Here is a 25,234-nt window from a genome sequence, read left to right as displayed (position 1 = left end):
ACTTCATGCCCATCTCTACTGTCAATGCATTCACTGCTGCAGCGCTTAATAGCAAAACACCCGGATGGCTGAAGGCAGAGCCTGCATACTGTATATCTCAAAGTCAACCTTGGGGAATATTTTCTGGGGTCTCCTGCCCTCTGATAGGACAAAGAATAGTGAGTGGAGAAAAACTCCATATATTTTTTCATGTGTTCTTTGATAGGACAGAAGAGAAACGCAAAGATCTGAATAAAACAGGTTTTTTAAAAATATTACTGTGCTCTTCATGTTGTTTAGAAGGGCTAGGATACATACTCTAACCAAGGAGTGATTTCTTTCCATTGCTGTATTTATCCAACTGGCACCAATGCGGGGAAGACCTATCACGAGTTATAGAAATTTGTGAATTAGAGACCAAATAAACAAGCACAATTAAAAATCAAGGCTCCCAGCAGCCTTAGTATAAACTTTGTTCATTTATTTGACAAATGCAGTTTAGCTTTAATTATTTACGCTAATATTCGGCACTATCTCATAATGGCAAATGTTCAGCGGTATATTTTGCAAAAGTAATTAAGTCTTTTTAATGTGATACTAGCTCTGTATCTCCTCATACATCTCACACAAGCTATGAGGGGAGCAAACCGTTCCTTCTTGTTTGAAAATGATGGGATGCACAGATAGGTGAAAGGCAATTTCTCTCTCTTTGTGTGTGTGTGTGTGTTTCTGTGTGTGCATTTACTGTATAATTTTCTGACTCAACCTATGTTATCTGGTCGGATCGGGTGGGTGAGTTTGCATACACCTGTCTGATTATACAAAGGGAAGGGAACATTCTTGTTTCTATCAAATACAACTGGTTTGAGACAATGTTCCTGGGAGATGATGCGTTGAATGTCCTACATAGTTCTCTTGTCAACGGGAAAGCAAAACAGAACACAACACACATTTCTCCATTGCTGGAATAGCGGTGCAGTGAGAGTCATTCAAAACCCTGTTCTGCTCTTATCCAGCCATCCCTTCTGCCTTACAGACTTGTCAGGAGAGATTTTGATAAGCAACCGTTTCCTAGAAAGAAAAGACCTGCTCTGAGGAGAGTCCTTTGACTTTTACCATGGCTGACTACTTCATCAACCAAACAAGCTGCCGGCGGGTAGACTGCATGATGTACAAACATGTCAGAAGGAACAAAATGCAGAGGGACAGGACAGGCTTGTTACAAGCTGTTACAACTTGAGAGCAGGAGAGTTGTCTTGCCCCCCACCTTTCTCTTTGGCTTTCTTTTGCACTTCGGTGCCACATCCTCACAAAGAGGAATAGGCCTTGATAGAGGATGAACAAGTCACACTGTGCTTAGACTGTGTCATTATGATGTGTTCATTCCAAAACCAAGCGGCCAGAATCCTGTTGGAATCATGGAGTGCGAACAAACCACCACGCCAACAACGTGTGCTGCTTTGTCACAATCTCAGACATGCCTGAATTGCACAATCGGTAGCACCTCCTGGTATGTCATCATGGCAGTCATACGAGTCGTTTTTGCATTTTCCAGCAGCAAACACCTGGAAAATGCAAAAGCTACTTGCAGAACTGCCGTTATATAGGAGGCATTTCACAACAGAATTTTGGCTACTGTGTACCTGTTCTGACTCTGTAGTGTCATCCCCAGAGAATTTCCTTCATTTTGTTTGTTCGTTTCGTTTAGTCGTGTCCGACTCTTCGTGACCCCATGGAGCAGAGCACGCCAGGCCCTCCTATCTTCCACTGCCTCCCAGAGTTGGGTCAGATTCATGTTGGTTGCTTCGGTGACACTGTCCAACCATCTCATCCTCTGTCGTCCCCTTCTCCTCTTGCCTTCACACTTTCCCAACATTAAGGTCTTTTCCAGGGAGTCCTCTCTTCTCATGAGATGGCCAAAGTATTGGAGTCTCAGCTTCAGGATCTGTCCTTCCAGTGAGCACTCAGGGTTGATTTCCTTTAGAATTGATAGGTTTGTTCTCCTTGCAGTCCAGGGGACTCTCAAGAGCCTCCTCCAGCACCACAATTCAAAGGCATCAATTCTTCGACGGTCAGCTTTCTTTATGGTCCAGCTCTCACTTCCATACATCACTACAGGAAAAACCATAGCTTTGACTATTCGGACTTTTGTTGGCAAGGTGATGTCTCTGCTTTTTAAGATGCTGTCAAGGTTTGTCATCACTTTCCTCCCAAGAAGCAGGCGTCTTTTAATTTTGTGCCTGCTGTCTCCATCTGCAGTGATTATGGAGCCCAAGAAGGTAAAATTTGTCACTGCCTCCATATCTTCCCCTTCTATTTGCCAGGACATGATGGGGCCAGTGGCCATGATCTTAGTTTTTTTGATGTTGAGTTTAAGACCGTTTTTTGCACTCTCCTCTTTCACCCTCATTACAAGGTTCTTTAGTTCCTCCTCATTTTGTAGGTTGCTATAAAACTGACATTTCTGCAGGTCTTTGCCTTCAAAGTGCACAACACAAAATTGACAGGCAAGCCATACTTTATTACAAGGGTGCCCAACCTTGGGTCCCCAGATATTCTTGGACTAAAACTCCCAGAAGCCTCCCTGGCCAGGATTTCTGGGAGTTGTAGGCCAAGAACACCTGGTGACCCAAGGTAATTCTGCAGTAGGGTAAAAGCAAGCTTTTGGGTGCTCCAAAACTCTTCACCATTTAAAAAAGGAAGAGGGAGAAAGCAGCGCTAGTACCGAATTTAGCTAGATGTTTTAGCCATGAGTGTCCCCCCCCTCCCCAATTAAGCTAAGCTCTGAGATGGAGCAGTCAGGATTGAAAAATCAGTGGTAGATATTCCACAGTGATGAATTTTGGATTCGCTTCTCTGTTTCAATGTATTTTATTTTAAATACACCTTCTGAGTCATGTTTTTTTTAAAATGTGAGAAGTGTGAAATCTGAACGTAACTACTCTGTCCTTCAGACATTAATCCAGGAGGTGTGGTAATGATTGGATCATATCAGAACTGGTACGGTTGACATTCCTCATTCATTCTAGCCATGAAATGCCCATGCCATTGATGGTATGCATTGAATGAAAAAGACAAAACTGAAGTGAAAACTGAATTTGAGTGCTATTTCTGAAAAAAAAAAGTCTCCTAGCTGAAATCAAGAATGGGGCAGGGAAGATGAGTACTGTATTTTTTTCCCGTTTATAAGATGACACAATGTATAAGATGACCATCCCTTTTCTAACCCTCAAATTGGCTGGGTCAGTATCAAAGGGTGCTTCAGGATCAAAAGGGTGTGATCATGCCACCCTTTCATGGCTGCTTATTCTAAGGTTATTAACCATTACCTGCACTAGATGGCTCAGTTCCCTGCTGTAACTCCTGGGAGAAGAGCCAACCTGTGTAGCCTGGGGCTACTTCCATGGTCTCAGAATGTCCTTAGGAGGAGGCACTGGTAAACCACTTCTGAATACTTTATATGCGGGAAACTCTGAAAAGAGCTGCCGTATGTCAGAATGAAATTGACGGCATGCAATTGTTACTATTAGATTGCATTCTGCCAGGAAGCAGCTTGATAATGTAAGCGGCAGTCAGAAAACTGATATAATTTGATGGAGGAAGGTTGTGTCCATTCTGAAGGCATTCTTCTTCAAGTAATGCAAACTTAAATTTAGAGATGAGGAGAATTCGATTTCTCTTCATTTTGAGAAGAATTTACCAGCCTCTGCAAATTTCAGCACATTTGGGGTGGAAAGAACTCGAATTGTTTTTTTTTAATGTTTTGTTTTGTTTTTAATCAAATGTGGGAGAAGTGAAAAGTGATGGATTCCTGTATCCAGGAAAACTTTGTGGTATAAATATAACTGTTGTTGTTGTTTAGTTGTTTAGTAACATCCGACCCTTCATGACTCCATGGACCAGAGCACACCAGGCCCTCCTGTCTTCCACTGCCTTCCGGAGTTGGGTCAAATCCATGTTGGTAGCTTCGATGGCACTGTCCATCCATCTCGCCCTCTATTGTCCCCTTCTCCTCTTGCCTTCTAAACATCAGGGTCTTTTCCAGGGAGTCTTCTCTTCTCATGAGATGGCCAAAGTACTGGAGCCTCAGCTTCAGGAGCTGTCCTTCCAGTGAGCACTCAGGGTTGATTTCCTTCAAAACAGATATGTTTGTTCTTCGTGCAGTCCACGGGACTCTCAAGAGTCTCCTCCAGCACCACAATTCAAAAGCATCAATTCTTCGGCGGCCAGCTTTCTTTATGGTCCAGCTCTCGCTTCCATACATCACTACAGGAAAAACCATAGCTTAGACTATATGGACTTTTGTCAGCATATATAACTGTTAGTTCAGACTAATGGAATGGAATGAATTGACTCATCCAGTGAATGGGGCTTATGAAACCAACGTGTATCAGTCACTTTGGCCAAATCCCTGTTATATAATTATGCAAGTGGAAAGGAACTGATGTAACATGAGCTGCAATTAATGCATACTTATTGAGGGCTGAAATGCACTGCACTTTTTCCCACTGTTTCAACTGCAGTTGTCATGGGCAATTTTGAGGTTTTTTTATTGACTGTATTGTGTGCAACCTACCTTGTGTATTTCCACTCCTTTGGCATAGCCATTTGTTATATTTTTGTCAGCTGGCAGAGGCTACTTTTTTTAAATGAGGGGGTTTGTGTTTGTTTTGGTAGTGATTCCACTCGTACTGCATTACTTCTGTTTTTGGCATGTATGGATTGCCTCTCTTGCGCCCACTGGGGCAATGAGTGATACATTCTGAATGAGGTTGACAGTGATGTTTTCTGTGGGGTGAGGTGTGGCAGTACAGTGGGACTGTCCACCTCCAGGGAGACCACTCCTCTTTACTAAGAATACTTTTCAAAAACTTTTTAGAAATAGTTTTATCGCACTACCAGCCTCTTTAAAAAAAAAAAAAACATACATGAGGGCAATTTGCAAAGTGTTTATTTATCATTCAAGTCTTCCCCCACCCTGCTTTCCACCAAACTACTGGAAAAACAAAACATTCTAGCATGCCTGGACAAGCCGCACCCTTCCCACAATCCCAGGTGTCTGTTTAAAGAGAAAAGAGCAATTACACACAAGTGCACAAACAGAAGGCTCATCCTGATTTTTCTTGATATAATATTTCTAGGAAGCACACTGTCATCGTCATCATGAACAATTCTATCAGGCAGACAGGAGTTCTAGTTAGTTCTGCTCTATGCTAAGCTGCCAGGTTGTCCTATCAAGTCAGTCCTGTATCACTTGTCAAACTTTTTTTTTTAGATGAAGGAGGTCAAGGAGATGGATGAAGGGAAAGGGTGTGAAAGAAGGATGGTGTGAATAGGATCGGAGGCTGTGATCCAGGCTAACATTTTAGCAATTGGAAGGTGCAGCATGTACTTTTGCAATGGCATAGTTACATATTGTTGTCTGAATGGCAACAATGATTTCAGCAGCAGAAGAGACCAGGGGCATGATATAGAAAACTTCAACCCAAGTAAATTTAGGACAATTTCTCTGTGTAGTCTAGATTTTACATTATCCATTGCACAAATCAGATGGCTTTGTACATGACCAGGAATTTAAGCAAGGATCCATTGATGAGTGACATTTTGCCACTGTGGCTTACCCATTTTTCTGATATATCGGATGAATAGGATTTTATCAATTGATTCTAGGGGTCCACTCTATTAAGGACTAATAGTTAGATTTAGTCCTAGTGCTTAGCTCTCAAAGGTCTTGCTGAATGTAGAATCCCTGTGTATTTAAGACATATTAGTTTTGAGTTAAGAGTTGCCACCACTTTTTCGGCTTGAAAAAGTTACCTTTCTGGACTAAAACGTCCAGATTCCCATGGTGAGCACAAACCATCCCATACTCAAAGAAGATATATGGATCAACAAAGCATCATGCTGGGGAGTCACATTGTGAGGGAGCTGCTGCTGGTGCCTTGGCGTGCTGTCAGCTCCCACTCCAGACACCCGGAGAAGACCCTTAGAACAAGATATTGCTGGATCAAAGATGGCCATAGGATGGGAACATCTGACTCAGGAAAATCTTCTGGAGGAGGGTTTGGGGCAAGGAATGTCTGTGCAGCTGGGGGCTGTTAGAGAAGCCCTGGATGAGGCTGGTGAAATGAATGGCAAGAGGGAAGATGTAGGACAGCTGCATATGGCAGGTGAGTTGCTGGATCCAGAGGAGGAAGGGTGCTAGTAGAGATGCCCAGGAGGAGGTAGAATTGGCTTTCAGCACTGAAAAGGTACCAGAACCTATGGGGGAGTAAGTCTTTGTCTGTCCATCGTATCTCGCATCCTTGTGAACCACCAGAGTGACTGTTGGGTCATCCCTCCCTCCCTCCCTCCCTCCCTCCCTCCCTCCCTCAATAAGCCCCTTGAGGTTAACGCAGCTAACCAGAGGTACCCAGTTTGAAAAGCCACACCTGGCCTCAATGCAGAGACCACCACCATCAGCCTGTACCAGGCCACGCAGGGCCCCCCCCCCACTTCCCCAGAAGTGATGCTGGAGAGGAAAAAGGCAGCAAGTATGCCAGGGTTGCCTCCAGCATCAGCAACTGTCTCCACTGCGGCAGCCCCTGACACTGCCAAGCCCCAAGCCTTGCCCTCGCTGTGGGCTTACAAACCCAACTCTCCTCAGGGCTCCCAACTTTGGTCTCCGTAAGGTCCCACTAAAGCAGTGGTCCCCAACCTTTTGGACACCAAGGACCAGTTTAGTTGAAGACCATTCTGCCAAGGACTGGGGGCGGCGGGGGGACTTGTTATGCAGTAGGTTGTTGGAGGATAGCTTTGAATCGAGCTCATAAAGGAAATGGCGAGCAGGAGCAGAAGGTGAGCTGCAACTGAAGCTCCTCCTCCTTTCAGATCAGCAGGAGGTGGAGCTGTCCTCCCTGCTCACCTTCTGCTCGCCGCTGGTCTGTCCCAGCAGCCTGGTCCTTCCAAGGCCAAAGCCTATTATGATCTGCAACCGTCACTAACTTTGGGTCCGGATCAAGCTGAGGCTGTGCAGGGGCAAGTGTTGAGAACTTCACTCCCCTAGTCAAGTAACAAGAGTGACACAAACTCCTGACATTGTCATTTTCTCTTCCCCTGTTCCAAGAAACCATGTTGAGCTTGAGGTGGACATGTGGGGTTGGTGGATATGGGCATGGAGGAAGGATTACCCACTAACCTTGCAAGGGGCAAGAATGGTTGAGTTCTCACATGTGCAAAGCAGATTGAATTTGTTCAACCAGTTCTAGCTGGATCTTTAAAAAAAAAACACTAAGCAATCACAAAAGAGAGTTACAGTGGTGCCTCACATTGCGATGTTAATTCGTTCCAGCGAAATCGCTGTAGAATGAAGACACTGTAAAGCGAAATTAAAAAGCCCATAGAAACACATTAAAACCCGATTAATACGTTCCTATGGGCTTGAAACTCACCGTCCAGCGAAGATCCTCCATACCACGGTCATTTTCGCTGCCCGTACAGCGAGGAATCCGTCCCAGAAAACAGTGGGCGCCCATTTTTTTAACCCGGTGGCCATTTTGAAACCGCAGATCAGCTGTAGGAAAATCGTCGTTTTGCGAGAATTGGTTCCCGAAGCAGAGAACCAATCATCGCAAAGCGAAATTCCCCCATAGGAAACTTCATCGTTATGCGATTTCGTCGTAAAACGGAGTGCTTGTCTTGCGAGGCACCACTGTTTCTTAAACAATCCTTCATATTACAAGGTGGTACTGGCCTGGTATAGGAATCGCAGGAGCTGTCGCCTAAGAACAATAAGTTTTCCAAGCTTGGACAAGAACATGGAGCACATCTTTCTGCACCACGTGCTATCACACTCTTGTCATAGCCTTCGGTGTTTTACGGCCGTAAGATTATTTTGTCCCCTGCAAGTCCTGCTAGTTCGCCTTGCGATCGGCTCTCCTTTGACACCTCTAATTTGGCCAAGGGCTGCCCTAAAAGACAGAGGCGCTCCGGAAAAAAACCTTGCCACACCAGACGGTCATGTCCTCCATGTCCTGCAAGGCTCAGAGCAACCATTTGGCGAAAACAAACCTTTCAAAATAAGGAATAGAACGGAAGATTTGTCATAGCTAATCAGACAACTCCTCAAGCATCCTGCCTCCAGCTGTGGTCAAGACCTGATGCTGCAGAAGGTGCAAGAAAAGGGGGCCTTATACACCTAAGCCAATTCTAAATAGAAAAAAATAATCCGATCCAACTGTTATTGCCCGGAGCATGAGATCAGAAGATCCTTATTACCTTGGCTGGCACAGTTTAAAAGGCTGAGTCTGAGTCGGCATGAGATAATCCACCTCGAAACTGCTCTTGCTGTTGCAAGGAATAAGGGGGAGACAGCTAATTTGGGTTTTTTTTGAGTTAGTATTGTTGTATTGTTGCAGATGCCAACGTAGGATGGCTTTTGAAGTCTTCCTCTGATAAGAAACCCGGAGTCCCAAATTCTTGTTGTCTTCTATGCAGCTGGGAATTTGTTTGTTGCGTTCTATTGCGTTTTTAACATTATACACAGAAATACCCTTTTTTTTTCTAGGCAGAGAACATTCTTACTAGCCATAGAATCGGTTGGAATTAGAGATGGGCACAAAATGGTTTGTGATGTTTGTGGCTCGTGGCTACCCATGAACTGCAAACTAACACAACCCCACCCCCCAAATATTATCTGGCTCCTATTTTGGTTTTTTTTGGGGGGGGGGAGTTCATGCTGGGAGGGGCAAGGATAAGCCTTCAAAGGACCTGGGCCTGCTGCTTCTGTGCAGATGCTCGTCTGTGAGCTGATTGGTGGGCGCATGGACACAGACAGCAGGCCCTGCTCAGCTGACATGAGGGCGCATGCGCACAGACAGCAGGGAGACGGGGGACAGGACGAGGGGCATGCGCCTCATTTTGCTTAAGCAAAACAAAATGCTGAGGGGGAAAAAGTTTGGTGCTTCGTTTCGTTTTGGAAAAAGTGATCCCGAACTGAACAAGACCAGTTTCTGGTTTATTCCGATTTGTGGTTCAGTTCGTGCCCATCTCTAGCTGGGCATCTCATTGTGGGGCCAAATAATAGCACATCATTAGAAGCTGAGATCTGTTATCCCCCCCCCCCCCCCGGAAACATGATTTTGGAGACCTCTGTGAGTGAGCAATCATAACTGCACACAAAGCCCATGTTTAAATGTAGGAGACTGGTCACAAAGCTAATTTCCAAATCTCCCAGTGTGACAATCACATGCTGTCGCATCCACCCAGTGTCCCTTGTTTATTCCTTAAATATAGGTTCACCCTCTGGATGCGTTTTCTCTTTACACGGTGCCACCAAGTATTATTCACACAATACTAAATGCATATTTGAGACACGTGTGCTCCCAATTATAACAGGTTTATTGAACTTTTACTCACAGGAGTAAATAATAGATGTTCTTCTATTGTTATCTAAATCACAAATGGAAATCACAGATGTTCAGGATCATTCATTAAATAGGATTTGGTTATGCATTGGTTTGCATGTATTTTTATTCACAACAACAATATACTTTTTACTAATTATCTATTCTCTCTTCCTTATAACTCTTTCCCTATTGTCTCTATCACTCCAACTGTCCAATCTATGTATTAACCTTCTCAATTCAGTCTCCTAACTCTCCCTCTTCAAATCCCTATCTATCTCCTACTCCTCTCAAACTTCATAACTGTCATTCTAACTCCTCAACTATCTCTTTGACTCCGCCTCTCCCACCCGATCAGAGGCTCCTGCAATTTTTAGCTTACATGATGGACAGACCGGAGTGACGTGATGTGATGCCATTCTGCCACACATGCCTTTGAGGATTTATGGAATTCCCTCTTATAGTGAGGGTTAATTTAACCATTTTGTATCAACTCTTCTTAGTGGGACGTGATGGCACTGCGGGCTAAACCGCAGAAGCCTTTGTGTGCTGCAGAGTCAGAAGACCAGCAGTCGTAAGATTGAATCCACACGACGGAGTGAGCTCCCATTGCTTTGTCCCAGCTCCTCGCCAACCTAACAGTTCGAAAGCATGTACAGTAAATGTGAGGAGATAAATAGGTACCACCTCAGTGTGAAGGTAAACAGGGTTCCGTGTATAGCTGCGCTGGCCATTGACAATGGAAACTGTCTTCGGACAAACGCTGGTTCTATGGTTGGAAACGGGGATGAGCATCACTCTCTAGAGTCAGACATGAATGGACTAAAATGCCAAGGGTAATCTTTACCCTTTTTTTATCAACTCTTCTTAATGTTGCAGGTTTTTGAATTCCATAAATTTCTCCCTATTTTTTTAATCAGTCAGCATCTGCAGCCTCAACAATACATTCTGAGACATCAGTAGAAAGATTAAAAGTGGTTTCAGTTACTTACAGTTGCACAGATCTAACAGCGAACTGACAAACATGGCTGACTGGCTTTCAAGAACAGGCCTCAACAGGAGGGGGGAACCTTGAGGAGAGGTGGGGCTCTTTTTGAATTCAGAAGCAGGAGGGAACAATTGATTGATGCTGGATAGACTGATAATTACCTCAGCCCATAAAGGTCCCTCCGAGCCACATGTACCAGAAGCAGATAAAACACGAACACTTAATTCTGATGAGTAAAACATTAAAATGTAAGAATGTGTGACACTGCAAAATCTTAAAATGCAGCATGACCATACCTCTGTATGAAAGCTCTGTATTATCTCCTACATCAACCTCCCAGTCTGTGCTGGCAAGAGGCAGGTGATATCCACAACACAGTGGGAGTCACAAACCTACATTCTTATTTTTGGAGAATCCCCATGCAAAGAAATGTTGGCACCCTCCCCTTTCAGAAACTCTTCTCATCTTATGGAAAAATTCAGTTTTTGGTCTTGTCCTCAAATCTTCAGATGTTTCACCAGAGGAAGAACCTCCAAACATCCTTCAGATTTTGCTGTAGGCAAAATACAGTGTCAAACTTGTGCAAAAAATAAAAATAAGGGGGGGTGGGGTGGAAGGCTTTTTTTTTTTTTTTTTTTTTTTTTTTTTTTTTTTGCTAGTCTTGTCAAAACTCTTTGGATGTAACTTCCACACTTGTTGACAATCTCTATCAAGTGGTCGAAAGAAATTAATTTGAATGTAATGCACTTATACTATATATTGGTGTTGATGTGTTCTTAGAATTTGGGATTTGCAGATGTTTGCATGCAGCAGATGACTCTTGAAATTTGTTCCAAGCACAAAGCAAGCTTTAATCATCCTACATAACAGGCATCGAAGTCAAGAAGCTCAGCAACCGCTGCAGTCAAAAAGACAATTCAGGGAAGTTTCTGAGGGACCCTGACAGACAGATTACTGGCTGATGACAACTGCAGTAAGAGTCTCGGTGGAAAACTAGCTTGATCTAATTAACAACAAAGAACTACAAGTACTGGGGGACTTCCTAAAAAAGTAATAATCACACAGTCTTTTGCTATTGGCGTATTTGAGAAGTTTATCAGATTTTTGGTCCCTAGGCAATGGGAAGTGAAAGCAGGTTTTCAAGATCTCAACCTTGTTGGAATCTCTGCATAGGTATGTTGGTGTTTTATCTCTCTCGAAGTCACAGAAATGCTGTGGAGGTTAAAAGCTTGCATATGCTACCCTTAGTCATCCTGCATAAACGCAAATGTCTTAAAGATGTTATTTGCAAAAGAGAAGGAAGGGGATAAGAAAACCCCATCACTGTGACTGTACTTTTGGAAGGTAGGCAGGAGATAAATAGTTCCTCCTCCTGATAATTTACATTTTTCCCTATGGCTTCGCATCAAGCATATCCTCACAGTCATAAGGGCTAGCAACTTGATTATTCAGAAGCAAAATAAAACTTAGGCTTTCAGGTGATTGCACTGGATATACCCCAGAAAATTATGTGGATTTTCTGCACTTCTACAAAAGTGCAGTGTACAGAGGTGGAGAAGATGATGTTGCAAAGTTTTGTTCTGCATGCATCAGGAGTTGAGACGAGCACAAACTTTAAAAATGGTAGTTTGTGAAGGTTTGTTGGTAAGCCATGAACCCTCACAAACCAACTGGAAAGGAAGCCAGCCCACTGTCTCTGATAATGGCAGCGGTGGTGATGGCAAGACCAGGTAGGGAGTTAGTGAGTGATGGGAAGGAGTTAGGTAGGCATCCGTTTTGCTGTTTTGCTGAAGCACGTGCCAATGGGGAAAAAGTTCAGCACTTGTTTTGCTTCAGCAAAGCAGGATCCCCGAACTCTGTCATGAACCAAACCATGAACCAGCCTGATTCATGTTTTTTTTTTTTTCTGGTTTGTAGTTTGGTTCATCCCCGTATCTAGTCAGGAGCAGACTTTCTCCTGCAGTAAGCCAAAGCACAAAGCACAGATCACTTGAAGTCTCGCCTCGACGGTTTTTATTTATTATTTTAGGAAGAAACCGAGCTTGGAGGCGGACAATATTGGCAATTATAGGCCCATCACCAATGTTTCCTTCCTTAGCAAGGTTGTAGAAGGCGGTGGCTGATCAGCTTCAGTTTCTCTTGGATGAAACCAATGCCATGGATCCGTTCCAGTTGGGCTTCAGGCTGCGTCACGGTACAGAAACCGCATTGGTTGCCCTGCTTGATGACCTATTGAGGGAGGCTGATGGGGCAAAATGACCTTATTGGTTCTCCTTGATATCTCAGCTGCCTTTGATACCGTCGACTATGGTATCCTCCTGGGATGGCTTTCCAAGTTGGGGATTGGTGGCCTGGTGCTTGCCTGACTCTGATCCTTCTTGGAGGGCCGCTCCCAGAGAGTTCAGGTTGGAGAGAGTGTATCGGCCTCGTGGCTCCTCAATTGAGGGGTGCCTCAGGGCTTGATCATCTCTCCAGTGCTGTTTAATATCTATATGAGGCTGCTGGGAGAGTCATCCAGGGGTGTGGTGCATCGTATCATCAGTATGCTGATGACACACAGCTCTACATCTTTTTTCCCAACAGCAGTGGATGCTGAGGCTGAACCTGGACAAGACTGAGGTCTCAAGAGTGGGCGCCTATCCTATCAGTAATTTGGGAAGCTCCCTCTCTTTTGGGGGTGTGTGTGACTCTCACCAGAAAGAGTGCGGTCTGCAGCTTGGGGGTTCACCTTGATCCAGCGCTTACCATGGAATCTCAGGTAGCGTCCGTGATCCGCACTGCCCATCTACATCTTCGGCGGATTGCCTAGCTGCGCTCCTGTCTTGATGTTGGGGTACTCACCACTCTGGTCATGTAGTCTCAAGATTAGACTACTGTAATGTGCTCTATGTGGGGCTGCCCTTGAGATTGATGCGGAAACTAAAAATGGACCAGAATATGGCTGCCAGATTATTAACTGGTGCGTCTTATGGAAAGGTGCGTCTTATGGAGCGAAAAATACGGTATTTAAAATATTTTACCATGCTCCATCTGAGAAAAAATGTGAATGCATGGCTCTATTCTCTTGGAATGTTACACATCTCTACAGCAGGGAGAAAAGGAAGTTTGGTGCTATTAGATTAAAACTAACAAGTCACCAAGACAGTTATAGGTTAGGATTGATGAGACAAAAGTTCAGAACTCCAATCAGCGCATCCCACTCAATTGAAACAAATAGAAATTAATTCTTCTTAGATTTACTTAAGAACAGAGTGTTCATTTTTTAAATTTCCCTTCCCTGCCAATATATAGCACACCTTTTAAGCCCCTTAAGCCTCTTGAGTTTTCGAAAGAAATTCTGATTTGTTTCATCCAGATATCAGAAAAGTAATTTCCTTAATCAGCATTGCCATTCCCAGATTTGTAGCCCAAAACAAGAACCTTTTTTCCCCCCAAAAAAATCTGGTTTCACCACTGGACAAAAATACCAATGAATAATAATTGTTTAAAAAGCCCTACAAAGCTTAATGTAAATGCAATGGCTGTGAAATGAGCATTATTTTGAGTTATCTGTAGAAGCAGTGGGAGTTAATTGCACAGCTTCTACCCCCTGCAAAGCTAGCAAAAAAAGGGGGAGAGTCTCTCTTCTGAATTCTCTGCCATTTACAAGTAGTCCCCAGAGAGTGCATTCAATACAGGAGAAAGGTCACGAATCTCGACCTGGGAGGTAAATTTGTCCAGCACACCTAGACTTTACACTCTGCTCACAGCAGTTCAAGTGCTGTTCACTACTAATGAGTAGCATCTGTCTTCACACACGCCCAGTTACTCATATCCCTTCCCATACATTCTTATTTGATTTTACTAATGAAATGTTGGCCTATCCATCCCCATTCAGTTTGAGCTGACTTCCAATTTTTTTCCCCAACCCCACCGAAACAGCTGACCCATTAATATTTAAAATTTTACTGCTGCAATGGATGTGTGTAATGCATTTTTCAAAGAGATGAAGTGTGTGTGTTTTTAAAAAAGGAGTCTCCATCCAGCGCTTGCCCCAAATACATATTTACAACGATAGAGTTTGGAACTTTGTGTGAATGTTCTGATCACTGGGCTAAAACACATCGCTTTCAAACACAATCAATCTATACTTTAACTGGGGAGCAAGGGTTTAATAGAGATGTCAGCAACAATGTTTTCAAAATCAGGTCAAAGGAAGTTATTGAATTTCCTTTTCACCAAGATCAAAAAATGTTTTGTTCTTTGGCATCCGTCCTCCCTCCCAACATCTTTTCTGAACATTGTGTGTGTAGATCCAAACATCCAGTCTGGGCATCCAGAGATCCAGCATGCTCTAGGGCAGTGGTCCCCAACCTTGGGTATGCCAGGTGGACTTGAACTGGTGGTGAAGCCATCTGGGAAATGCAGTCTAAGAACACCTGGGTTATTCAAGGTTGGGAATCACTGCTCTAGGGAGCTATCTGAATGTTTGAATGTCAAAAGAGGAAAGTTTGAAACTCAACAAAACTTGGCTCCCAGCTCTGAAAAATACAGCCTGCAAAAGGTCAGCGAACTCTACCCAGCCACAAGGACCGGGGATCACTACACAGAAAAGACCAGCTAATGACATCCATCAATCACAGTGACAGATAATCTCTCCTCCTTATCACAACAATACACCCACAACAAGACACACTAATCACCCATCTCCTGAAAAGGACAAAAGCTGATCTCACAGCCATAAATACTCAACTCCCAAACAAACTACACCAGAGCACAGAGTGTTGTCCTCTGAAGATGCCGGCCACAGAGACTGGCGAAATGTTAGGAAGAACAATGTTCAGAACCCAGCCAAAGAGCCCAAAAAACCCACAACAACCATCAAGTGTTGATATAGGTGCTCTTAATGCACCCTGTCACTGAAACAAGAAGAGGTTAGTTATTTTCTTTTTATAAAACAAGGGTGGAAAGCAGAGAAGGGCACAAATTTTAAAAATGAATCACCAAATTCATTCAAAAATGGCTAATTTGATGATTCATATTTGTACAAATGAATGCCCCTGACAAATCTCAAATCAACAATTTTTAAAACAATTTTTGATTTGTTGATTCATTTGGATATATAATGATCCCAAAGCACTTGGGGACACCAACATTGCCATGTAGCTTCCTCTGAATCTTCACTATAATCCCTCCAGGTTTGGTGAAGATTGGGTTTCAGAGAGCAACAGTTTCCAGGACTACATTTTACCATCCTGAAGTTTAAAGAAAGGAAAACTGTGACCCCATGTGTTGCAGCATTGGACCTCATGAAGTATACACACTTGTGGGACTCTAAAAGTAATGTGTGGTAACAAGTGTGTATTGTTGAATTTCCATGGCAACCAAGGCCAGCCCAATCATTACGCACAAGAAAGCAACATGTTTAATTGGTTGATATTGAACTGAGGAGAGAAGTGATGGACCCTCAGTCACTCCTGAGTCTTGCAGTCTGTCCCGCTCCTCCATAGCCTACCCTACTGCCTCCAGATGAGGCAAAAAGATATCATCTTGTTTGCATTATCAAGGTAAGATTCAGTTCTCAGTCAGTTCAGCTTCTTGCTTGGAGCTGAGAGAGACATCTCCTGGACCTGCCTTTCAGGCATTCAAATATGTTACCGAAGTAGCTAAATCAGACATCACTATTGGTCAGACTCCAATTTTACCCGATCTCCAGTCCCCACACATTGTCCATCTTGGCCTACTGACAAATTTCCAGATCAAATTAATCAAGAAAAAAATCAGCACCTTCATAGTTCATTGTCAATTCACATGTATTTTCTCTTAAATCCTTTCTCGCCAACCATCTGCAACGTTCACAAATAATAACGAATACAACTATTCACATTTAAATGAGGTTTTCTAAATAATTCCCTGACAAAGTTTTGCAATTGAAGCATCTATTTTAAAAGGGCTGGTTTTGTTTTTGTTTTGGATATGAGTTGCCTAAAAATATTCAGGAAGTGTGGAAGCTAGTCCAGAAGTATGTTAGACCCTTCATCAGGTCTAGAACAGTGGTTCCCAGCCCTGGGCCCCCAGATGCTCTTGGATTACAACTCCCAGAAATCCTGGCTAGCACAGCTAGTGGTGAAGGCTTCTGGGAGTTGCAGTCCAAGAACATCTGGACCCAAGGTTGGGAACCACTGGTCTAGAAGATGTAGATAAGATCACATTGCTCTTTTTTCTTCCAGTGGGTACTGGAATTGTAACCACTGAAGGTTGAATCCATGGATGAAAAGAACCATGTTTTGGCTTCATATTAGAGGCAATCATCATATGGGCAAGTGTGATATTGCTGTCTTTGACTGATGGCTTGAAAGGGTAGCAGACGTCCTATTTTGTCCCCAGCAGAAAATCAAATATGATAGCCTGGAAACCTACTGAACCATAGTTTTCTTCATTTTATTTACATGTTAAATGTTAAGGAACTGTAAAGCAGTGGCACTTGAAGGGGTAAGGAAAGGACAACGTGAGAAAGAGAGAGAAAATGCTGTTAACAAGCCCCACCTATTGTTGAGCTGGCTGGCTAGTTCAGTGATTTGTAGCACTGTATGTGCAGAGGTTGGGGATTCGACTTCCTGCAGTTCCCCCTGGGAGAAGAGCCAGCCTGGGTGACCTTGGGCAAGCTACGTGGCCCAAGAGCACCCCCCAGAAGAAGGGACAACTTCTGAGTACTTTATACCTAGGAAACTCTTGACAAGCATTGCCATGAGTCAGAACTGACTTGGCAGCATGCAGTTCTTGTTATTATTGCCTAGTGTTGACTTGAGTTTCCTTTCCATCATCCATCTTTGCTTAATAATTCTTATGAGCACCAACTGCCACTGATAAGAAGCCACTTGATAGTGATGCTGAGCGTTGCAGGGAAATGCTCTCCTTTGCTGGGGGTAATCAAGCTGGATGACCCTCTTGTAGAGATGCTATGGTTGCATCCTGTACTGTAGATTCCACATCAAATGGTGGTTGGGACAGGATAACATCCAAGATTGCATCCAGCTTTATCTCTATTCAGTCTCTGAATCAAAACATGGAGACGTGCAATGCCCCATCCATTTCACTTCCAGTTCTCTCACCCTCCATCTCATGGATGGCATCATCTGAAATGTAGAGTGTTCAGTGTTCCTGTACAGATTCCTCAGAAATAGCTTGTCTCTTCTGTTTTGGACACTCATCTTCCACATGTAGAAGATGGCCAGACTTTGATATAAAGGGCAGAACTGGTATCCACCATCCTCTTCCTTTTCCGTCAATAGAACTTGTTTTTAAGTGACTAAATGGAACTTCTATGGTTCTATGTTTGCAACTCAATCTTTCCTCTGTGGTGTTTTCACTCTGTATGTGTGGGAGAAGACAAAACAGCATATCAGTCACCTGTGGGTAATTGTTCCACATCACATGCTATGCACCAGACGGCACTCCTGGGCCTTCATCCTTCTCACCACGCCTACTGAGGGACCGCTGAGGGTGGCCTATAAAAAGAGGACTCTCTCTAGCACACCTGCATGGGAGAAATCGCTCTTGGTTCGGGGCACTTAATTACCAGAAATATATTGACAAATTGGAAGGAGTTCAGAGAAAAAGAAACAGAAATGGTCAGGGGACCATGAAAAATTTACATCAGAGGAAAGATAAAAAGAGCTGAATATGCAGAGCTCATTGAGGAGATAATTAAAAGAAGCTGCCTTGTGGAGACCACAGATACTCCTACCTTTGTGTCAAGGATGGAGAGGAAATGATTTAGGGCAGCGTTTGGAAATATGAAGAGATATAATTTGGAAAGAAATGGGGAGATGTGGGCTGTGCAATGCTGCAAAAAAACTCTCAGGCAGTGAGAATTATATAGTGTGAGAAACGAGAGGGGGATTTAAGAAAGCAAATGATCTGTTGCTTTTGATATTAAACGAGACCAGTAATCGGCCAGAAGAACCCCTTGGGATCTCTGAGCTGAAACCCTGCCAACGAACTGGAAAGGGATTTGGACTGGGAGGCTTTGAAAGTGACAGTGCTTGCATCTCCCTGGGAAATGTTAAGCCATCTGGGCAAGGGATGACGTTGATCTCTGGAGATCACCCATAAGTGCTTAGAAATGCCTTCAGTATCTCCCCCCCCCCCCCGCTGTGCATCAGACATCAGGTATTTCTTAGGGATGGGGGCAAAATAACCAGCAAGTTTTCCCTAGCCACACCAGTACAGGCGAGAAACACCCTGGAAGTCCAAACCCATAGATTTGCTTTTACATAATGGGAATGTCATCCCACGTGGGTTTCCACAGAGACTTCGCAGAGTTTTTTGAAGACAGCGAGAGCCAGGTATATATTTCCCAGGGTGCCTTTCCTTTCCTTGCTGTTGCTTTTATGGCAAATTTAGGGCCAGAAAAAGGGAGGAAGAAAGGACTGCAAAGCCCCCCATAAGGAGGAAGTTGGGGATTCCGCTTGGATGGCGTGATGTCTGTCTGATAAACTGAGAACAGCCCTTTTGTCTTGATGGATCTGCTGTTGCTTGATATTCCGGTTTGTTTGATAAAATATCTCAGACTGGTATCACTACCAGAACCAGACAATTCTGTGAGATGATCCCTCACAACCTCTGTGACTGTCCCTGTCCCTTTCCCTTCTCGAAGGAAGGGCCGGCTGAGTTTCTTCAGTACGACAAACTGCAAAAGGAGAATGAACATCCAGACATACCAAGAGGAGTATATGCCTGCCACTTACCTCTGTAGAACTTCAGTCTTTTTGGCCTTAAGAATGTCACATGTTCCAGCAAAAATGAGGAACATGTGAAAGCAAAACATCAGGGATAGAGAATCTGTGACCCTCTACGCTGAAATCCTGTTGCAAAACTCTGCATGTGCAATGAGAATGACATCAGCAGCAGTGTAAAGTCACCACTGATTAAAGGCTGGAGTGCATGCTCCTTGGACAGCAAAGTTGTGTGCGCTCCAAAATTGCCAGAGGAAGCCTTTGATCATCAATAATTGGCCACCGCTAATGATGTCGTCCCCATTGTACCTATGGAACAGAGCAACAGGATTTCAGCCACTGTTGGATTACAGCTTAGTGATCCCCTAAATGAACAACAATCCTTTCCTTTTATAGAGGTGTATAGCAGTGGAAAAGTAGACGCTGTCGGGGGTGGGTGGGTAGAAATTTAAATAAATAAATAAATAAATAAATAAATAAATAAATAAATAAATAAATAAATAAATCAGGAGAGATATGGTGTAACATTTATATCTGTTTCCTCTGCAGCATTTCTTTCTATTCTACTCACTGAATATCCATTTTTTAAAGTCAATTAATGGATCCATGAATTAGTCTGCCCCCAGACTATGGAATGCCCTCCCGACTGAGATTCGTTTGGCGCCGACGCTGATGACATTTCGGCGCCAGATCAAAACCTTTCTGTTCCAGAAGGCTTTTAATTGAAATAATATTAGCTGTGGGTCCGGTGGCAATTTTTATATATATTTTAATTGTATTTTAATTGTTCTAAATTTTATTGTATTTTAAATGTTGTAAGTCGCCCAGAGACCTTTGGGTAGTGTGGGCGGCATATAAATTAAATAAATTAAATAAATAAATAAATAATACTCCATCTAATATGAAGTTAGTTGTTTGCTCATCCTTGTTCAGTTTTGAAATGGCTGCAGAATTCCTGTGTATTTCCAGGAACTCGAACAAAGGGGTTTGCTAGCCTTACTTCGTGGTCCCAGTGATTGAAATGGAATATGTCTGCAAGCAAAACCTTTGGCCAGCCAGAGAGCTACTGGTCCTCATTAAAAGATGTGATCAACCTCCTTACGTTGTAAAACCTCTTTGTTTTATTATTTGTCTTCTAATTTTATTTTTTACTTGTCTGACACCCAAAATGGCTCAACAAAAGGGCAAGACAATTACAGTATATTGAATTATATTATTGCTATTGCCTTTATAAGATGCACGTAGAAACTGTCCTCATCTTCCCCTCCTTCCTGGAGGGAAAAAAATGTTACAGGATCTAAAGCTTGTATTCAGGGTTTTGTCAGCCCTATTTTCTTCCAGAACACTCCATTCCATTTTTCTTCCTCTACTCCAGGTTTTGAAATAGGCTCCTCCCAACAGTTGCTGAGCATGCTCAGTACATATCGATCTCTTTGTGCAGTTGTTTTCTCTCCATTAGTTTCTTCCCCTAAGCTTGCTTCTTGGTGTGTCCGTGTTTGGGGAGGGGGTTACTTAGCTTGAATTCTCCCAAAGCCTGCCAATATTTCCCTCTTCTGGGATGACACTGCTGTTTTTTTGGCTACTTAAGGGTTATGTACTCAGAAAACTAAGTTCATTATTTAGCAGGATAACAAAAAGACTCTTTGAATGGATTGCTCTCCTACTGAATAGGTCCAGAAATGGGTATTTCTCGATGGGAATCTTGTTCCCCAAAAGTAACATTGGTGAGAGTCTACCCAGCCACAGAAATATTCTACACCAGTGGTTCCCAACCCTGGATTGCCCATGTGTTCTTGGACTACAAAGCCCAGAAACCCCAGCCAGCACAGCTAATGGTGAAGGCTTCTGTGAGTTGCAGTCCAAGAATATCTGGACCCAAGGTTGGGAACCACTGGCCTAGAAGATGTAGATCAGACCTTTTCACATTGGGATCTCAAGAGACAGAATTCGTGAGGCATCCCTATAAATGGCCTGAACTTAAGAAAATGGGATCAAACTACACATGTTACTGTGAGTTAGCAAGAATACATTGCCCTGTTCCGGACCTTGAAATCTGTAGTGGGTTGAGATCCTTAAGATCTCTGAATGAGAAATCTGCTGACTCACATCTTTAAATTTTTCCTTTTAGAACCTAAAACAGAAAAATATGTGCAGAAGTGAGTGTCTTAAGGAGTATAAATGCCAAGTAACCTGTAACCCAAAAGTTAAGGTTCCAAGTATAGAACAGGGCAGAGAGACCTGGAGATCTGGCTTGGCAGCAACCTGTATGAAAAGGACTTATGATGTCCTGGTGGCTGCAACGTGACCTCCATCCAGAAGTATGATGTGGCTGCAAAATAAAAGAGATACAATCGTAGACTATAGTCCAAGAACATCTGGTTGTATGTAGTCATAGAGAGCAGGGGCAGGATCTGTTCTTGATCATTCCAGAGTGCAGGACACATAACAATCTGCTCCAGCGACAGGAAGCCAGATTTCAACTGAATATCAGGAAAAACATAACTGTTAATGCAGTATGACAATGGAAACAATGACCTTGGGAGGTTGTGAGTACTCCAACGCTGGAGGCATTCAAGAGAAAATTGGACAACTACCTGTCAGAGCTGCTTTGAATTGCATTCCTGCATTGAGCAGGGGATTTGATTTGATGGCCTTATAGACTCCTTCCAGCTTCATAATTCTATGATTCTACGAGTTGCCCAAGGTTGGGAACCACTGTTCTACACGTACCACCTCCCCAAAACCCATCCCATCTGGATGGCCATTGACTAGTAGAAAACTATTTGGGTCCACCCAGTTCAGAGGACAGGAGCTGATGTGAGCCTTAAGAGAAGGCACTGGTTTGTACAGGTATGTCCTTCTACTCTTTTCTGGCCTGGTGAGAAATCAAATCTGCTTTAGTTCTTATGCATGAAATTTTCACGCCGCCTGTCTCTTAAAGAGCTGTGTTTATAAGCAATAAAGAGAAAATGTTACCGCCAAGGATCCAAAACCTATGGAACAAACTGTTGCGAGAGGTCACCAAGTCATATGCTAGCGGCTGTATTTTTTAAAGGGCTGGATAAACTTTATGGCCAAACAACATCTGTACAATCATTCATGCCAGGATAATGATGATGGAATTTCATGCTTCAGAGTGTAAGATGATTGCCACATGGTTCAGGGAGAAATTTGTCTTCCCGGTTAAAAAGGGAGCAGAAATGAGAAGATGCCAAAGGAGAGTGTGCATTGATGGAAAGTGATACCTTCCTCTTTTTAAAAAGGGGGTATTTGTGTACGCACACGGGTGCACACGCATTTGTGAGAAAGTACTTAGTAGAGGGAAGAAATCAGCAACTCATGTGACAAAGCTTCACTCGTATAGATGGGAAAGGTTCCATACAACCCATAACAAAATCATGGTGTTCATGTACAAGTTTGTGAGAATCTCTGTGCACCTGTTCCTTCCTGATTTATAACCCGGTACAAGAATCCTGTTCAATCCAGGGCACAGCTGTACCCCAGGAGAAAGGTCTACACTGGAGTTACTGAACTTAACAAAAGTTGCTTATTGTATACTGGCTAAGGATGTGATTTTATAAGAAAAACACAGAGTTTTATTCCCTTGTATGAAAAAGTGTTGTGACGCATTGAGGAACACCATTGGAAAAAATGGTCATGCACGGTGCAAATTTTTTTCTCCTGCACAAAAAGATGAGGGTCTTTTTTCATCAGAAAAAGCAGTCTAGGGAAAAATGGATTTTACACAAAAAATCCCCATTGTATTTTATGTTAAAAAAAAGGCTTGTGTTTTATGCAGAATGAAAAGTTTTTTAGGCAAAATACCATATTTTTCCATTTATAAGATGACCCAATGTATAAGATGACACCCCCCTTTTCTAATCACAAAGGTCAAAGGTCAAAGGGATCCCTTTTTACTAAGTCCCATGCCTTGGCAAAAGGCAATGCAAGCGGCTTGAGAAGGTACGGAGCTTAGCAAAAAAAGGAAGGCAGCAATGACTCCCCTTCCTTTTTGCTAACCCCTGTGCCTTTGTAAAAGGCAGCGGTAAAGAGCTGCCTTCTGTGTATAAAACAACCCTCAATTTTTTTCTCAAATTATTTAAGGAAAAGGTGTCATTTTATACACGGAAAAATACGGTAGGTTTTTTTTTTATGCTAAACCTCTTTCATGATTTTTTTTTAAAAAATGACTGCAGATTATCATGGGGGATAATCTCACCCAGTCCTATTAAAATATTTCATTCTCATGTTTAAGAATGAAATAAAGTGTTCTTCCCTGCACCAAGGTCCACCCTACAATGCCTAAGATGGACATAAGTTTCCCCATGGCTTCATTCTTCTGTACTATGCATGAAAATCCTGCCGGACCCTGCCTAACACTTACTGGAGTAGTGAATCCAGAGTTTATAATATCAATAAGTTGGGGCATTACAAAACTATCAGCATAACAGTAATCACAGTGACTTGTAAGGGAGAGAATAACTTTCCATTAATAATAGTGTACATTAAATAGATGTATTAAATAATACATTAAGTAGATAAATAGGTACCACCACGGTGGGAAGGTGTCTAGTCACACTAGCCACGTGACCACGGAATCCGTCTATGGAAAAATGCTGGCTCTACGGCTTGGAGACGGGGATGAGCACCGCCCTCTAGAGTTGGACACGACTGGACTAAATGTCAAGGGGAACCTTTACCTTAATAATACATTATTGCAAGCCATCCCTGTTGTGATGCAACATATTTCAGGGCAAATTGGTCTTGAATGGGCAATTAAGTTCTATTAACTCCAAAAGTCCTGCTGTTGATGGAGATGCTAGAAATCACCTACTGACACCAGAGAGCTACCTCTATTTTGGATGATGTTTGGTGGCACGGCTATAGAGTGGATGGACTCTGGCATTTTAAAATGTATCACTATATCAGTGATTTGGGCACAAGAAAAGCTATGCTAGATCAAATGTTCCTTGAATCCAGCACCCAGCTCCCACACAACTTGGAAAAGTTACTTTTTTGGACTTCAGCTCCCAGAATATCCCAGGCCACAGATGGTTGGGGGACTTTGAGAGCTGCAGTAAAAAAAAAGTAACTTTTCCAAACTCTGCCCTTTCCACAATAGCCACCTAGGTGCTTTGAAATTAGCCCAAAAGACATTTAGGAGTTAAGATCTTGTTTGTGGACTTTCTTTATCTATTTGCCTAGCATTGACTTTGATTGCATTTTGTTGTCAAGTAAATGTGCCTGAGCACTTGGCAAAGTTTGATCAAACTGAATTATACCACTATTGTTTTGCTCTGAGATTTAGCGTTGACCTTTCCTTATTGCTTTATGTGAGCATTGATTTGAGCTGATGTTGTATGTTGCCTTTGGGAATATCACAGAAAGCCTTGTTTGGCCCTGACAAGGACCCTCTCCTTATTGATGGCCACTTGTGGCCATTGTCGAAGTCATATAGTCACCCATCCGGTGGTGCTTCCAGAGCCAACAGGGTTCTGCTGTTGTCCAGGAGATGCCTGAATGCATTCATATTCTTCAGGGAACTTACCTAAAGAATCAAGGAAGTTACCCTTGATTCACAGAGGAAGGTAAAAGGTAAAGGTTCCCCTTGACAATTTTTGTCCAGCCGTGTTCGACTCTAGGGGGCGGTGCTCATCCCCGTTTCCAAGCCATAGAGCCAGCGTTTTGTACGAAGACAATCTTCCGTGGTCACATGGCCAGTGCGACTCAGACACGGAACGCTGTTACCTTCCCACCGAAGTGGTCCCTATTTATCTACTTGCATTTGCATGCTTTCGAACCGCTAGGTTGGCGAGGAGCTGGGACAAAGCGACGGGCGCTCACTCCGTCGCGTGGATTCGATCTTACGACTGCTTGGTCTTCTGACCCTGCAGCACAGGCTTCTGTGGTTTAGCCCGCAGCGCCACCATGCCACAGAGGAAAGGCACTCGTTAAATCTCTTTCTATTAACAATACCAATTTAAAAGTCCACACCCCCCCAATACTAAATTAGGTTTCGGGGGGGGAGAACGTTTGGACAAAAACACGGTGGAAGTGGTGGTCCGGAATATCTAGAAGGCTCCAGATTGCAGACCCCAGCTCTACAGAATCTCCCCTTCTACTAAACTTGATAGATGGGATCAAACGTCTAGGTGGGAATGAGATGG

Source organism: Pogona vitticeps, chromosome 5, assembly GCF_051106095.1.
Source record: "Pogona vitticeps strain Pit_001003342236 chromosome 5, PviZW2.1, whole genome shotgun sequence".
In the NCBI taxonomy this organism is placed as follows: Eukaryota; Metazoa; Chordata; class Lepidosauria; order Squamata; family Agamidae; genus Pogona; species Pogona vitticeps.
Note: the sequence above shows the minus strand (reverse complement) of the source record.